The 13,972-nt window shown below is 38.0% G+C and overlaps 1 protein-coding gene across 4 annotated transcripts in view; it reads right to left on the bottom strand.

The window, feature by feature from the left end:
• The window catches only part of PKIA (cAMP-dependent protein kinase inhibitor alpha), a 59,883-nt gene that overhangs the window by 44,471 nt on the left and 1,440 nt on the right, over positions 1-13,972 (bottom strand). The window contains exon 1 of one of the 4 annotated variants that reach the window (XM_087825456.1): positions 1,772-1,942. The exons of the other annotated variants lie outside the window; for them this stretch is intronic. The gene's annotated coding sequence lies outside the window, so the exon portion shown is untranslated. Of the gene's footprint in view, positions 1-1,771; positions 1,943-13,972 lie in introns of those variants that run through there. 4 annotated transcript variants of the gene reach the window in all.

The raw sequence follows: 13,972 nt of genomic DNA, 5'->3' as shown, positions 1-13,972 counted from the left end.
ATTGGTTAAATGGAGAAAAAAAATGCTATGGTAATTTTTCCCTTGGTTTCTCATTTAACTTTTTTAACTGAAAACCAGAATCACCATTTCCTGGCATATCTGTTTTCAAACAGTCCAAAGCCATAATATTATTTTTTGAGAAGGCACTGAATATTTTAAATGAAAGTGGAACTAAGAAATTGTAGAAAATCAACTTTTTTATTTTTCTAATCCCAAGTGAAAGGTGAAATTAATGGTGATATATGTGAAAACTGCAGAAAAGTCATACAGAAAGAACCTCAAATACAGCATACTTGAAATTCAAGTGGCAGACAATGACTAATTCTTAAATCAAGAACTTTCCACTAAAATTAAAAACATAAATGCTTGCTTTTTCCTGCTTCCTTGTAGGAGGTGAAGGAATACTCGGTAGGTGCCTGACTATTTAAAAAGCAGATTATGGTGGTGATATTTCAGAAGCATAAAAATACCAAGGCAGATCTCACAAATGACCTGTTTAAATAATGTTATACTTAACAGAAACTTTGTAGAATTGCGTTAAAATTGATCAATACAGTTATAGAAGATAATTTTCTGTGAATTTTAGCTATAAACTTTTAAAATGATTGATTACATGGCCAGATGTTCTAATTAGGTTGTAAATTATCTAAGTAATATTCTACTTTGGGGCAAACTTATTGCTTAAGTTAGACTTGGTAGGGGTGTGTGTGTGTGTGTGTGTGTGTCCGTGTGTAAATAAAATGATATAATCTCATAACTGTCAGCATTAGTAAATGCACACTAGATTGGTATATTATTCAACTCAGGTAAGCCATCAGCATTGTCAATGTTGGTTTATTAAGCAATGCAACCCTTTAGGTAAGAAGCCTGGTTTTCTGGCGAAGTGGATAGACATAAACTGGAATATAGTAAAAAACAAGCAAACAAAACCCAGGCCATCTAGATTTTATTTTTAAACCTACAAACTTATTTAATGTGTCCATCTCTTTGGGGCAGAAGCAAGTAATTAATATAGATTTTCCCGGTTCGCTCGGGCTCCTGGGAGGCCCGAAGGCCAATCTGAGAGCGGGCCGGGGCCAGGCCTGTTTCCACCTGCGCTTCTCTCAGCCGGTCCAGGGCCTGCAGCACAGGTCAGCGATTTTCAACGGGCGCCTGCAACTTTTTAAAACACGCAGGACCTGACTCCTGAGTCAGGGCACTGATATCTTTTCCCTTGGATTGCCAAATAAAACAATGACCACAGCCAACACAATAGCTGTCTGGTGTGGATGAATACAAATTATACCAGTTTTTTTTGTCAGATGGGCAAAAAAACATGTTTTGGTGGGCCACAGAAGTTGAGTGATTAGTTTCTGTGTGCCATGAGATGGAAAAGGCTGAGCATGGCTGGCACAGAGGAAAGCACCAGGTTGGCCATGCAGGAGACAGGTCTGGATTCTGGCCCTGCCGCTAATAACGCCCTGCACCGCTGAAGCGGGCAAACTGCTAAACTTCAGGAACCTCAGTTTCCCCCTCTGCAAAACCAGGGTAAGCCTTCGTCTACAGGCTTCAGAGTTAGCACGGGCCAATGAGGCCATGGATACACAATCGCTTTGAAGATTAAATAGTGCTTTAAAGGTAACATTTATCATTGTGATTCCAGGGTAAAGAAAAACTCCCTTTCCCCTAATATATTCAGCATTTTTACGGCCAGCCTTGATCTTCCAGAGAGCTACATAAAAATCGAACATTTTAACAAGGCTCAGCACTGTTTACATGTTAAAACACATACCCAAGCGGGCTTATTTCTTCTTAAACAGTCCTCACAGTAATACATACACTGCACAGTGGATCTGGAAATACAGAATGAGATCAAGAGGAAATAAAGGGCACCGTGACTTTCTGCTTCTTGAGTTAACCAGGGAGAACTGATTTTTAAACATTCTTTGGGTGTTTTTTCTATGTATGTGATACTCAAAACAAGGTTGCGAATATGCTTTATTTATTATTTAACATTCATCCCTTTTCCCTGAGAACACTTCACAAGAAGGAAAATTTAATTATTCGTTTCTATATTGTTTCCTACTCTAAGCATCTTAACATACTTAACTGCAAAGATTACCTGTGAGGTATTATGTAAATAACTAAAGTTCAGCATAGATAACCTGAATAAATACATTAGAAATTCGTAGGCTATAGGGGATATCCCTGTTTTTGTGTTTGATCATTTCAAATGTTTCCTAGACAATTCCAATACTTATATTTAATTAAAGGCCTTGTACAATTTTATCTAGTATTTTAAATTAAAAATATGAAATAAAGACTGCTCCACTTGAAAGCTGACAGAGAAGGTTTAGAGAACTTCCTTCTACTTAAACGAGGGGGTAGATATAAAAGCACTATAGAAATATAGATTACACTTGAGTGCAAATAAAAATCTGAACAAATACTACAGAACTGTTGGCTGCACAATATTCTGTTAATAATTTGTAATAGCATATCATGGAGAATGACGATTGTCATCTGTCAGTTATCAAGATTGCATTTGCGTGGTATAATGGATTTGCAAAAGTGGAGAATCAGGTATGTCTTATTGTTAAAGGTTGGCTGCCAACTGGCAAGTCTTTTCATAGGCTGTGCTCTAAATTGTGTTACTTTGCTGATATCCAAGAGGAATCTTAGTATGTGATTAATAGGGCAGAAATTCTAGGCCAGGGATATTTTTATCTTCATAATGCATTTATTTGAGATAGCAATTATTAGACACCAGAATCATAACACCAATCAATACCCCAAAATTAATTCAGAACCTAACGTTGTAGCAGTCTCAACAGATGTTAGCATATTTATATACCAAATTAAAATTCCTAAACTAGTATCACAGTTGATGCAGTGTTTACATGAAATATTACACATATGCTACTTCAATAAATTAGTAAAATGAAAACAATAAAGAAATGTCATAAATATGTGTGTCTTAGGAAGGATTTAGATGGAATTTCTGGTACTATAAGTTAATACAAGCTTAATCATATTAACTTTTATTTATAAAGCATCCAAACATATGCACCTCTATAAGATTATATGTCTTTAACATTAAAAGAAATGTATTCCAAAATTAATTTTCAAAGCACTGCTTTTATTGTGCTTATATTTTCCAGAGAGGTCTGGCCTTTAAGCATTTATAATCATAGCACTAATCAGATATAGAGCAGAAGGAAACCAACAGTCCAACTCATGGCATTTGTTACTACCAGCCTCTATAAAAGTGTTAGGAAACTAAGTTAAAACGAAGCAGAACCAAAAAGAGATGTCATTAATAAACAAGCGGCTACTTTTAAAAATTAAGTTAATAGAACACTACCTGGGTTGGAGTGGTGAGGAAGTCTGAAATAAATGCCAGACCAAGTTAGGTTCTCTTACGTGAAAAAATTACAGTGTATTGGGTCTGTGTCCTAAGTAGGGGCTATGTAACTGCCATCCTTATGTTTCTAGTTTTACTGTGAGAGTGCATTTTTTAAGTATATGTGTAGAAAAAGAACTGGGACACTTCTTACTGCAGTTTCCTTCCCCTTTTCCCCGCTCCTTCTCCAAAAGAGAAAGAGAAATACCTAAGGAACAGATGAGACGACTCACAAAGGGGCAGGTCTAGTCTGAAGCTCTGTTCAAATGAGCACAGTTCACATTCGGATTCTACAAGACACTGGAAAATTATGGCACGAACTACAGAAATAGAAGAATATTTCTTATGCATTGTAAAATGTACTCCTCAAAGCAGAAAAGCTGATGGAAGGCCAGGATCTGAATAGGTAAAATATATCACATAAACAGGGGCATGTTCCAAGCTGAAAGGCAGCTATACCACTCTTCTCGAAGAATTGGATAGTAGATATAACACAGTAGGTCAAGTTTAAAAAATATATATGTATACATATATAAAACATACATAACATATGTAGCAATCTGAAATAGGTAAATACATATGCATATTCATATATTAAAAAATCACTTTGAAATTTTAAATCTATATTTTTTAACTTTTGAAAAATAAACAGGCAGTGAAAAAAATCTTTTCTTTGTAAAACCAGACTCTGAAAACAAGGATTCTTTAAATGCTTTTCCAAGAACTTGTGTTTATTTTTAATGAAATCCAATGATGTATAATCAAATATTTAAAATAGAAGGAAAATGTTCATGAAATAGACATATATACATGCATATATGTGTATATATTTGTATATAGAATCACACAGATGATTGATTAAAGATCATTAATATATAATACACATAAAGCATGAAAATGCATTTATATGTGTATACATGTATGTACATGTATATTTAAAACAGGTATTTTCATTCTTTGCAACGTCTCATCTTAGAATCAGACTATGCCCCAAATCTATGCCTCAAGTCCTTAGTGAGTAGCTGATGAATTCAGGATTGAAACAGGGATGAACAATTGAGAACAAACTTACTCCTACTAATGATTTGCACTTTTTACTTGAAAGAACAAAGTTAGACATATATGAAATAAATTATTGCAAATTTGGCTGCAGGTGTTGATCACAAAATTCTCAGTTTTGAACAACCGTGGCTTACATTTTAGATGTAAGGCAGCTTTGACACTTGTTTCCTTAAACCAAAAGAGTCCATATCAATAAAAAAATCCATATAAGAAAAATGTAAAATTATGTACTTTTCAAGACCAACACAAACTGTCATCATACTAAAGCCGATGTGTACATTGTGTACATTAGCAATGCAGTTTTATAGGCGAGTGTTTCTGGTACTAAAGTTTCACATTAACTGAGGCTCTACTTTTTATTCCAGTTTAAAGGTGTTGCCGGTGATCAAATTGATTCAGTAGCATGTAGTAATGAACAAGAGCCTGAATATTATAATGCTTACATGTTCTCTCTAAAATCTTTGAGCTTCAGTAAAATAGAAAGCTAACATATACCAAAAAGAGTCCCTGGCATATGATGTACAACAGAGTTAAAGGTTAATTTTCCTGTTGGACAACTTGATATTGATTAACAATGAGAAACTTCTTCAGTAGTTACACACTCAAAAGTATATTTGGGTATAAGGCAGATAATTAGCAGGATATTCCAAGTCTTTTGTTAGAGGAAGTGTACGGTAACAATTCTATAAATTAATGCTGCCTCTCCAGGAACTTCAACACTCTATTTTAAAAAAAAAAAAGTCACCTGTTGCTTTTAAGTAAGGGGGCATTCCTATTTTATATGACACTTGCTTCTGAAATCAACAACCTTAATATCATTTCTGATAATGAGTCAGTGAAAAGAGTGATTAGCACATAACACAACTCAGAAAGAAAATAAGATGCAGAATTAAGAGCCAGCTGACTTTTCCCAGGTCTCCCAATCAGCTACTTGCAGAGTTAAAAACAGAAGCTAAGTCTAATTCCCACAGCCACGGCCAGTCGGAGCCTGACAACTTTGGCCCTGTGCTGGCCTCAGCCTGTCCCCTCGCTGCCATTACCCGCACTGAGACCTCCTCCCATGAGGTTCAGTCATTTCAAGACTTAGTTTCCAGCTAACATGGAGAGAGGCATAGGAAAACAGTCATAAACATTTTGGTAATGAGTTCTGGCTGTAAATTGCCTGTGACAATTAAAACAATAAAAATTGAAGGCGTTTATTAGCTCTTACTATGTCCCAGATACTACACTAAGTTATTTTTTATATTATCTTCTTTAATCTTCACAACAAGGCTGTGATTTTCCTGTTTTGAATATCAAGACACAACTCATACAGGTTAAGTAACTTTCCCTAAGTCACAGAACCAGAAAATGGTAAGGGTGGTTCACACCAGGTGGGACGTAAAGCCCAAATTCACTTCCTGAAAGACATGATTTGGATATAAGTGGTGGCCAAAACATCCAAAAATAAAGAAAAACTAAAGAGAGAAGGGGAAGGAGAGGTCTAGTGATCAGCACAGTTTGAACTTAATGTTTAGAATTTCTTCATTGATCTTGAAAATGACCAAAAGCTGCCTGAGAGCTCTAAGAAAAAAATGATCATCACACCGAACAAAAAATGTTGCTTGTATAGTTACAAAATTTTGAGATCAACCCAATTGCTTTGCTTTCATAATATTGTACTACCATTTTATGTCATTTTCCATTTTATTTTTTAAGTAGAATTTAATCATTTAAGTATTTTGCCTGAACAGGATATTGACTTTTTTCCCATAAATGATGACCAACTCGCCTCTTACTCAATGGACTGCTTACTCAGGATGCCAACTCTCCTCTTACTCAATGGACTGTTGAGTGTGAGATCATTTTAGTGTCTTATCCAATTTTTGTGGTGAAATAGTGACTTCGTGAAGCCCTATGATAAGGTTACAGGTCTACTATCTCAAATCTGCAGGCAGGTAGCAAGAGTTTTCAATCGACTGGGATTTTGCTTTTTATATGATTGTATTCTTCAGAATAAATGAGGTTGAAAAGGACATGAGCTAAGATAGCCACTGATTAATGTTTTATTATTAAAACCAGTATCTTGATTTTGAATTATCTAAAAGTCCAAATCATGGTAGTTGAAGAAAGAAGGGTAACATGTTTTCCTGACTTGGGTCCATGAACTATGCTTGGTTGAGTAGCTTCAACTGCTTACTCCCTGTATCTCCAACTTATGCATCACCTCTAATTCCCACTTTACCAAAACCTCAGCGGGAAGAGAGCATGGTTTGGCAAGAAAGAGTAGAAAGGGTAGAGCCATCTTCAATCTATCCCCACCATACCTACGAAAATAGTCACAATGAACTAGTATAGAATACCAATTATTCTGTATTGGAGGGGAGCTTTCAACACTAAATGATGTTGATTCATTTTGTTGTTAAATATTTTATAAATGCCTATAATAAAGGCAAGTACAAACTGACCATTTGTGGTTTAGAAATATTGATGCTCTTGATATGTTACTGTTTTAAAACAACAGTTTACATTTATTGAGGGCTTACCATAGTATATGATACCAATAAGTTTCCTAAAAATCAAAACTTTTATAAAACATACCAAGTGCCTTTCTTTGTAATCCTGGGTTGTTCTCTAATATGGAGCTGATGTAGGAAATGTGATTTAGATTTCTCTTCCATAAGACCACCCCACGTCTCCACTACCTTTTATCAATGATGATTCTTAGTAGGTACATATTTATTTATTATAAAACCATTCTGTGCTGGTCATTAGGTAATTCTAGTAGATGTGGGTGGGCCACAAGAGTTCAGAATGTCAGCTCATTTCATTTCAGCTTCTTCCCCTGCAGGAAAGCATATGTTAGGTGACAGCAGTTTCCCCACTTCTTGAGATGAGAGGTGAACTTGGATGAATGGTGGCTTTTCACAAGTTATTTTTGAGGGTAGCGGTTTTTTAAAAAAGTGCTAATGTAGCCTTTTCAGAACGAATCCTTCTAAAAAATGCATTATTCTTCTGCAAGTACACCTAATAATTAAAAACCCATACATATAATTTTACTTTTCTAAAATGTTTACATATTACCATATATAACAAATATTAAAATCCTTAAATCTTTACCATCTTTAACATTTAATAATTTTTAAATGTGAATTTGGATTTGGTGAGTCAGACTGATGACTGTCAGTGAATCCACTACCCAACAGGATTCAACCACCAATTCAGATTCAACATGATTTCTGCAAGTCCTGGCAAGATTATGTCTGTGAGTGGGTAGAGGGTGTTAACATCCTGGTTGATTTCCACTACATTTCAATGATCAGAGAACCTGAGCATGAAAGACCATGGAGAGGTGTGTAAGAAACGGCATGAGAGATATGACTAACTCCCCAGTTGAGTATATATACAGCAGAAAGAATGGAGCAGGCTATGTGGTTGCTATTATTGCAATGATCAAAATACCGACGTCTCTACCTGCAGGCCCACAGCCACTGCAGTGCGCTGTTAAGTGGGAGCAGCTTGTTGCTGTTCAAAAATCAGAATGCTTATTGGCTTTATGTCTGCTTTTTAATGAGGGTTTGATAAGATAGCAATAAAGACAAGAGTAAATAATGGGAGAAATGTTTATTAATAGATCCCTCCATCCCAGTCAACCTAAGAAAAGGCATAGTTTACAACAGTGTTGTGAATATATGAGGTGTGTCCTTACCACCCTTCAGTTTTAGCGATCTTGCCCTGTTAGCATTTTAATGTCTAATTCCTGTAAAACATGATGCAATCCCCAGCAAGCTCCTGTTTCCCTTCTGTGGGACAATACCAATCCAGACAGTGTTCTTCTGAGAAGGGTACTTAAGTCTTGCCAATTCTGTTTATACTTCAGATATTCCAATATTGTGCAGTTTAGCCAATATAAGACACTTCCACCATTTGGGTTTTAATTATTCCGTTTCAGGATAAATTAAAAAGAATACACTGAAGAGACACTAAGGGAAAGCCAGCAAAATAAAAGATTTACCATAATGAAGGTGCATACATTTGAACCAAAAAGTAGATCAAATTTCAGGTTAGGCTCTATACAAATGACCCATTGCTGGAGCTTAAAAATAAAACAAAACAAAACAAAACTAGCTATAGATGTGTCTAGTTTCCCACATTGTTTCTAGAAGTCTGTACTGACATCTGTGATGCACTGTGTAATATTTCTGAAGTGATGAAATGAATGAGTGAGAGACTTGAAATTGTTCAATACTTGTGTGTAGTATATTTCCTCCATGCACTAAAAATTTAAAAAGTGAGCATATTTTCTTGCTCAAGCCATGTCAAATAAATTCCCTTTATTACACACATTCATTTTTAAAATAGAAATGGTTACAAAAAATACAAAAATACTTACTGTTGAAGACATTTATGATTTTTATAGTCACTGTTCATATTCAAATTACAAATGTGAATGATCTCTGACCCAACAATATCATTCCATACCACGTCAAGAGTTTTTCTATCAAAACTAAAAGCACCAATAAGTAAAGTCATGTACCTCTATGTCCGTTACCACATAGCTTCAAATCATAAAGCAATTTGGATCTTAGTAAATGCTTATCAATGGATTTTGTTTGAATGAAATTATGGCACACTCGTGGTATACATTATTAGGCATCTGCTAGGGTAATATGGTAGTGTTATATGTTAGGTAACAGTAATATAATAGAAAGGCAATATACTGAAAGTGTTTTGTAACTATAAATTACTATACACAGTACACACACACACACACACACACACACACATATGCGTACAACTAAATCTCATTCAGTCTTAAAAAAGAATGAAATTCTGATACATGCTAAAACATGGATGAACCTTGAGGACATTATGCTAAGTGAAAGAAGCCAGACATAAAAGGACAATTACTGTATGATTCTGCTTATATGAGGTACCTAGAATAGGCAAATTCACAGATGCAGAAAGTAGAACAGAATTTACCGGAGGCCAAGGGCACAGACAGAAGAGTGAGGGGTTATTGTTCATTGGGCTCAGAGCTTCCACTTGGGATAACAAGAACATTCTGAAAATGGACAGTGGAAATGGTGGCTCAACTTTGGAAATATACCAGCGAAGACCAGTGAATTACATGCTTAAAAATGGTAAAATTTATGTTATGTATATTTTACCACAATAAAGTATATATATATACTTTCAAATAAAGTACAGACATGCCTCACAGTAGGCATATTGGAAGTTTCCATAAGTCTGCAATCATTCTAGGACCTTCTATGTACAGTTATTTCCTAGTTCGGGGAATGTCGAGAAAGCAGCAGCTTACTTTGTCCACCTGATTTCTCTCCATCTCTCCTATTTCCAGATCGATGTGGCTCTTGTCGCACCTGTGAATACCACCATCGGCTGGAACCATGCTGCCTACTACTACTAATCTCAAGTATAAGCTCAGAATTGTAATGCATTTCTAGGTTGCCAATTGTTTTAGAACCTAGGAAGGATGGACGTAACTTGTCATTCTTTCCTTAACTCGACAAAGCAAGAATATTGCTGCCGACGGCATGAGCAGAAAGAAAGAGGAGCCGAGGCAGCCACAGGTTCACCCTGAGCAAACTGGCTGTATTTCAAAGCAGCGCGCACCACCCAACTGCTGGTGATGCGCTTCTGCTATGTGGCAGTGTAGTCACTAAGTCTGGGAACTGTTTCCCTTTTGGAAAAAGGGGTTTGGTAGGAAAGCCCTAAATAAGTCACTTGGCATGTGTACCATTCAGAGCTCCTCTGGGATCCCTTTTCCCGGAGCTGAGGTGCTTTGACTCACAGCTCTCACCGGGGCCTGCTTCCTGGCCTGTCAGCTGCCTTTGAGCCAGTGCTAGCGACTAGCCACAAGCTCCCCTTCTGGTCCCAAAGCGGGGAGGACAATAGACCGAGGGCTTCATTTCAAGGGCCAGAAATGCCTGGGCTAATAAAGGACACAGGTGTTGTCAAAGTGAGCCTGGAGCGGATGTCCTCAAACCATTCACTAAGGAGGCGTTTACTGAGTCATCACAGACCTGCAATTAATGTGGAATTCTATGTGTGTGTGTTTACACACCTGCAGTGTATGTGCTCGTGTATGTGCTTGGGGGGGGGCAGCACAGCCTTTACTGAATTATCAAAAGGATGTTAAGACTCAAACGGTTAAGAAGAGATTAATTAATCACAAAATAATTTTAAACTCCTCTGATGGTTCTGACCTTATGTTCCCATAATGTTTCCTGCACTCCACTGTACCTCAAAGAGCAGTGGGGTGACATGGACAGAATCTCTGCCATTTAGGTGACAACTCTGAGTCTCAGTGTCTTCAATGTAAAATTATCATCATCAGTGGAAGGAAGAAATCAGATAACATAGATGACAGTCCCGAGCAGAGTGTCCTGAACTAGAGAAGAGCTCAAAAAATGAGATGCCTTCCCTGCTGACTCTTTCCCAACAGAAAGCAAGCACATGGGAGGCAGGACAGTGTCTGCTTTAAAGATTTTGTGTGTGTGTGTTAAGCTTGCCATGCTTTTTAATATGTATGAGCCAGTTTCCACTTAATGCATGCAGGCTTACAATAACTTTTATTGAATATAACTATTTGAATGTACTTTCCCTATATTTATTATTTTATAAGGAATTTATACAACTAAACCGGGACTTATGTTTATATTCAGAGCCTAACTTGGCCACTGCACAAAGTAGGTAGATATGTACCCTGGGAAATGATAACCAATTTCTTCACTAAAATCAAATTGCTGAGTATCTGCTATGCACACACATAGCCAGGCACTGTGCTAGGAGTTGCAGGCAATAGAAAGTTGTCGGTCCTGCTCTCCAAGGCTGTTTCAGAAGAGCACAGAATGTTCACACAGGAGGATTGACCAAGATAGAGTGCCACAGGAATTTAAACAAGGGAGAAAACATCTGATTCAGGGAGGAAGGTGGGTATGGGGAAGGCTTCAGGCAAGAGGTGGTACCTGGTGTGAGCAAGTCTTCAACACACAGCAGGTGAGCGAAAGGAGCAAACCAAGACATATAGCCCTGCAGCATGGGGCACAAATTGGAAATAACGACCACTTGGTTTAGACGGGTCCTGGGGACTTTACTGGGATTAGTGAGAAAATAGATAAAGAGGCATCACAGTGCCTGATACATATGAATTTTTAATAACTTTTAAACACAAGTATTTAAAATATAAAATGAGGAGGGGGCGGGAGTGGGGTAGAGAGAGTCAATGGGGGGAAAGGGGACATCTGTAATGCTTTCAACAATAAAGATAAATTTAAAAACAATCCCAAACGGCAAACATAAATAAATAAATAAATAAATAAATAAATAAGAACTTAAAATATAGACATAATGAACAGGGTGAAGTGTTACCAAACCTGTCAATCAAGAGGCTACTGACAGCTTTCAAAATAGTACTTTTTCTGCCATTCCCAGTGGGGGGACGCTGGTTCAATAGGAATGACATTTCTTCTTCAGGCTCCTTATTCCTACTTTTTTTCTTTCCCACTTTTCAAAATCTCAAGCTAAGGCCATTAGATTAGCTTCTGGAGGTCACAGCACCAGAAATGCCTTTGTTACAAGAGGGAGCTCGGACTCCGAAATGTGTGCAAAGTTCCTTGTAACACCGACCGCGACCAGGCCGAATGCTTTGTACATGGGCGAGAAAGCAGCAGATCGACTCCAGTTCCATCCTGTCAAACCTACACAAGTGCCTCAGTTCATTTAGCATCTAATAGTGCACATCGGCCTATTTTCATTTCTCCATTTCTGAACACCAGGCAATTAATTTCTCCTTTCCCTGGGAGACGGTGAAAGGAAAGGAAATAAAGGCATAAATCAGTTTCAGTCGTGAAATCATACATGGGTTTTCTTTCCAGGGCTCTGAATTTAGAAACTTTCCTCAGACACTGTTTAAATAGAACAAAGTCCAAATTCAGTAACCCCTTAAAATGTAATTATCTTCCTCAGTTGCACTGAACTGAAAAATTAAATTTTCTCATTTGTTCTCTTTCTTCCTGAAAGGGCTTCTTCGATCCCTGCGGTCACCGCTCCATAACTTAGCGGATTCATCTCACGTGTGAAATCACTGGCAGGGAAGATGGGGCTTGGGCAGCAGTCCACTAAGCTTGACCCATCTCTTGCCAAAGATTTCAGTTTCTCCAGGAAGCAAGCAATAGACACCTTCATTTTCCAGCCATTAGTGGGATATTCTCACGCACTCTCTTCACCAGAAAGATGCCTCTTACAATTACAGAAATTTGTGTTGCGCTTAAGATCAACCGCGCTAATCTGTATCTCATATACCTTGGGCTGACTTCTTCAAAATGAACTATTGCATTAATATTTGCTACCACTTAATGTTCAGAATAATTATTTATATCGTTAAATATGTCAAGGTTACGAAGGGGACAGAATAAAGGGTTTTGTTGTTCTTTGTTCCCTCTCTAGTTGGTGTGCCTGAGCCAAAATTCTAGAATCTAGAATATTTTAAATTTTAAGCCCAAACCACATTCAACAGGAACAACAAGCCCAAAGTGAAATGGGCCCTGAGGTGCTCATGATCCCAGGGAACAGCTCTGGAGGGGCCACTCAGCGTGGGATTTGCCCACCCCTTCCCTCCCTCTGCCTTGTATACTGAAGGTGGAGACAAAGAAACCAACTCAGATCTTTCTAAAGTATTTTATAAAAAGAATGTGTAATCACAAAAGCAAAAGCAATAATGGTATATGACAGAATTAACCTGACTTTTTAGAACTAGTATCTTTGTCTAAAAGCAACATTCAAAACGGAAGATAAGCACAGGTACATTTTTAGCTATACACCCTGCCCCTCTTTCTCACCGATCCCCTGTTTTAATTTGCTAAAATTAAATTACATGGCTGTTGAGTCAGAATGTCTCTCTAATGTCAAGTTTAGAGATAACATATCTCCTTTTAAATGGAATATTGGCACACAGACACCTCACAGTCTGGCTCCTGGCAACTGTTCTCAGTTGGTGAAGAGGCACACTGGAACCCCCACCACAGCCATCTTCACCATTTCACAGCATTTTATTCAAATGTGCATCCCCAGGTGGCATCAGGAACAGGCCCTTGGGCTCAGCAGCAGGGCCTTGCAGGGAGCCCCTAGGACAAGTTGTCAGCGCTCCTCCGTGGGCGGCTAACTTGAGCTTTGAGCTCAGATGACCAGAGGCTCGGACTGGCCGGCTCTGCTGGCTTTTCTGGGTGCCTGTGGGGAAGCCTCTCTGGAAACTCCTTTGAGGTTACGGGGGAAACCCGAGGATTAAGGCACTGCTTGCTTTCCGGGGAGGACTTGCCCAAACCCAACCCAGCTAGATGTCTTGCAACCCAGCTGGACAAAAAGCTTCAAGAATAACCAGAGAGACTGACATTCACATTTCTGTTCCCACCTATGCGTGAGCACAGGGGCAACCCTGTAGGGATGGCCTCCTCCCTCACCCCCACAGCCGTCCTGGAAACCTTTCTGGTAGTGCAGTGACTACAGTGCAGGGAGTTACTGCAAACC

The sequence above is a fragment of the Miniopterus natalensis genome, chromosome 16, assembly GCF_054644295.1.
Source record: "Miniopterus natalensis isolate mMinNat1 chromosome 16, mMinNat1.hap1, whole genome shotgun sequence".
Lineage (NCBI taxonomy): Eukaryota > Metazoa > Chordata > Mammalia > Chiroptera > Miniopteridae > Miniopterus > Miniopterus natalensis.
The sequence above is the reverse complement of the archived record's forward strand: the minus strand, read 5'-3'. Positions and strand labels throughout refer to the sequence as shown.